This window comes from Pinus tabuliformis, chromosome 2_1 (assembly GCF_031772625.1).
Source record: "Pinus tabuliformis cultivar Carrire ecotype Pingquan chromosome 2_1, CPIR1, whole genome shotgun sequence".
Classification (NCBI taxonomy): Eukaryota; Viridiplantae; Streptophyta; class Pinopsida; order Pinales; family Pinaceae; genus Pinus; species Pinus tabuliformis.
Window position 1 is genome coordinate 637,060,086 of NC_142299.1, and position 4,013 is coordinate 637,064,098.

Genomic DNA, 4,013 nt, shown 5'->3' on the forward strand with positions numbered 1-4,013 from the left:
CTGAACTCGGAGTACAATGCCCTCATAACCGTGTCCAAGGACAACACTTCCTCCAGTATTTCCTTCTTTTGTTTAGCTCAGGCAGACATTGTCACCAAGTCTCCTCCCTGCTTTGCCACCTGTAGTTCCTTCTCCATTTGCTCAATCTTAGCTACGAGGAAGTGAACACTAGAGCTAGTGGCTTTGGCATACACTCTAGTTGCATCGGCCAATGCAACTGGGTGGTTGTGCACATCAGTCATGATCACTTGTTCTTCAACTTTCTTAGGGGATGTTCAGTCCTATGGAGTTGGTACTCTGTTAGGGTACGCGACTCTATGTTGAGATTCATCAAAGGACCTGTCACGCATCTCTGCTTCTGGCTGACCACTAAGGATATTAGTGCATCCTTGTTCATTCGAGACTTGCTCATCATCTGGATGCATTGTAGTGGGCGAGTCAACCTCTCTGTGGCAAGGCATGAGGTCAGTGTCCTGTTCTAATTCCAGATGCTCCATGTCTGCATCCAACTATTTGAAACCCTATTCTATCTCATGAGAAAAATCTTTCCCTTGTGAGGGCTCAACCTGTTTGCATGATTCCAGCTGTTCAGAAGAATTAACTACTTGTATGGGCATTGATTCGTCTATTTGCATGTGATGCAACCCCTGTTGAATCTGTTGTTGTTGTGCTTCCTTATTCTATTGGTGCAGCTCTTGTTCTTTCCAGAGTTTCTCCCTCATCTCATGCAACTCCTTCTCTGTTTCTTCCATTCTCTTCTTATCTCTCTGCCTTCGCGCGATTCACTTTTCGCACTGCTACCTGTTATGTTGAATATCTATAGCTTCTTGTTCTACAAGTGGATCTGCTCGAAACTTGCAGCTTTGTTCCTCCTCCATGCGGCCGACAATCTTTCTCCTCCCTTTGTTGTGCGTAGGTATGCTTGGCTCTGTTGCCTCTGTTGTTGCTGCTACTGCTGGTGTTTTTCGTGGTGCTGCTTCATGCTTCCGTGCTAACCATTGTATGGCGAAACTGACCTGTTCATTGGGTCTGGAATGATGGTAATAATACCTCCATGAGTTTTCCTCGTCCCAAATAAATGGCCTATGGATCCATATGAACTGAAATCTCATGCAGTGAACCTTGACAATGAAATGTGGGTCATACGGGTTGAAGCTTCGGAGGTCGAATGGGTACTTCTTCATTTGTTTAGCTTCAACATCTGCTTGCTTGATGCTCTTGATCTCATATAACCCGATCCGCAACGGAAGAGTGGGCCAAGGTGCCTTCTTCTTCCGCTGCAACCTAGCTGTTAATCCTACTAAGATATTATATGCTACTTCCTGCATGACTAGCACATCCAAAGCAAACTTTGGTAGAACATGTAGAAGCTTCTCCGCACTAAACACTCAGATGAACGTGTCGTCCGGTGAGGCATACCAATCCGCAATTCCTAACAATGGCTTCATCGCTTCTTTTGACATGCAAGGTGGATCTTGTTCAAATATAAACCTGTACATTGGGGCAACAAGATGGTCGTATAGCCATTTGATCATGCCTCTAAAGCTGCACTCAGAGAATAACTTGAAATATGTGCTCACAACAGTCTCCGCCGCTTACCATGCCCACTCTAAGCTCGGGAACTCATGTCGGGCACAGACTACATCTAGAATGTAGGCAGACATATAAATCTCTGCATGCATGCCTTCAGGCTACTGTTGAGCCTTCATGACTTGCTCCTTCAGCTGATGAGCCAGTATGTCAGACTAGTTGCATGGTCTTCCTTCTCTAGCTAATTGATCCAGCACGACCACCCAACTCTGAGGGAAGGTATCAGTGCTTGCTTGGCCACTCAGTTGACATGCGAATATGACCAAGTATTGGTATGCCTTCCTCAATATCTTCGTCTTATAGATCCGGTTAGGGTTCATCTTGAAACAAGTTGTCTCCTTTACCCAATCCTTTAGAATATCTCTGGAGTGGCCTCTGCTATTGGGAAAGATGAACAGAGGGGTCATGACAGTCATGGGCTTGTCCATATGATATATATCATCGTAGTCTCGTGCCTATAAGGTTGCAAGCCTCTTCTCACTGATATTGCTCAAGGTCATCGTTTCGGGGTCAGTGTGGGAGATGATCTAGTGAATCATATCTGCACATGGGAACATGGGGTATCTGCATGCAATCCAGTACATGTGCTGGACTTATGAATGTTCACATACACCTGTCGATCTTCAAGGTCTTCCCCAAGAGTACCTGTGAATGTTTCATTTACCTCTTGCCACTTATGTTTGATGTCCTTGTCTAGATACAACTTCGTATCTTCGCAGATCGACATGTTAGAGGACACCTATTCAACTGATGTTCCAACTGCAACACCATTAATGTCCTGGGATCCTATTCTCTTGGAAGCCATTGAGACAGATGAACACCTGAAAGATTTGGAAACAAGTAGCATGCATGGCAAGAAACATGTTAGTGAAAACAAAGCAAATCTGGGGAAGGTCACAACACATACCTGGGAACTAATGAGAAAGATTGCACAAATTTCACTAGGAGGCTGAGTGACTGGCTGTCAGAACTGCACAAAGGGTAGTCTAGATTAACTGGGGGGCTGAACTGACCGTTGGATCTACAAAATGCGCAATTCTGTTGGGCTGTTGGCTGCTGGGATTGCGCAATGCATGATTCCAGCTGGGACAGACTGCTAGCTCGGGGAGGGTTTTGTGCAAATTTTTGGGCCAAGCAGCCACTAACCTCCAAAAATGTGCAATTCAGTCTAGGAGGTTAGTGTTGGGTGAGAATGTGCAAATCTGGAGAGGAAGGTGACCCTTCCTTCTCCAGATTTCTTAATGCAGCCTTGGTGAAGGCAGAGACTAGGTCCTGGTTAGCCCGAATCGCCAATGGTCATCTGAAAGCAGGTAAGTCGATGAAATGAATGGTGACACTATGTGATAGAAGAAGTAATAAACATTGCGTGCAAAACATGATGGAAGATTGAGCAAACAGATCAATATGCATGTGGGTGAGGCCATTTGCCAGTTGGGCGAACATCTGTGCAAAACAGTTTCATGCATGCGACAGCAATGAGATAGCAATGAGAATCTAAATAGAGCTAGGACAAGCTAGAATATATATAAATGATAGTAGGTGTTCAAAGAAATCAAGCAAACAACACTCACACAAGCGAATACACAAAAAGTGACAGAAATGCTGAAAAAGACAAGTTGAGGCAACTTACCCATGAATAGCTGAGCCAGATGTGTCAAAGAGTCATGGATGTGCTGGATGTCAAAGCTCCAACATCGATGTGAATGAATGAACTCTGATGCATCGAATAAATAAGTTTGGCCTCAAGATACACATGCCACAAATCTAGGAAAAAATGACACTTGGAGGGAAACTTCTAAAAAAAATTTGCATGTAACCTCCAGTTGCTAAAAATAGTTCCCTGAATCATGGGATACCTTTGGCATGTTGCCTCTTGTTATTCTAGGAAGATCAAGTCATGCATGTATGCAAGTCAAGTTTCCTCAGTGTCAGGTGGAACTGGTCAATTGGACTGTCCATGCATGTCAGTGCTTAATTGCTTGGGAAAAATGTGCATTCCTGACTGTAAGTTGGGGTGACTGCCCAAGGGGATTGTACAATTTCTGTGCCCAGCAGCTGACTACTACCCAGATTTGCACAAATCTTGGGTTGAACTGCTTGTTGGTGGGAAAAATTGCGCAATCCCTGTTGGGAGGGTTGGCTGGCAGGATTGCGCAATCCTGGAGACCAACAAGTTGACAGAGAGGATTGCGCAATTCCTAGAGGGAACTATTGGTTTCCCTCCAGGAATGTGCAATTTCCAGGGGGAAGCTGCTCAGCTGCAGCTGGACCAAGTCCAAGTAAGTAGCCTGTGAGGGGAATGGATCGACTGCATTCGACAGGCTGCCTTTGTGCGAGGAAAGCACTAAAACTTGAGTACTTGATGAAGCAAGACAAAGTGCTGTGTAAGGTTGGTTAGGGAGGCTCCAAAATAGGCTAAGGAA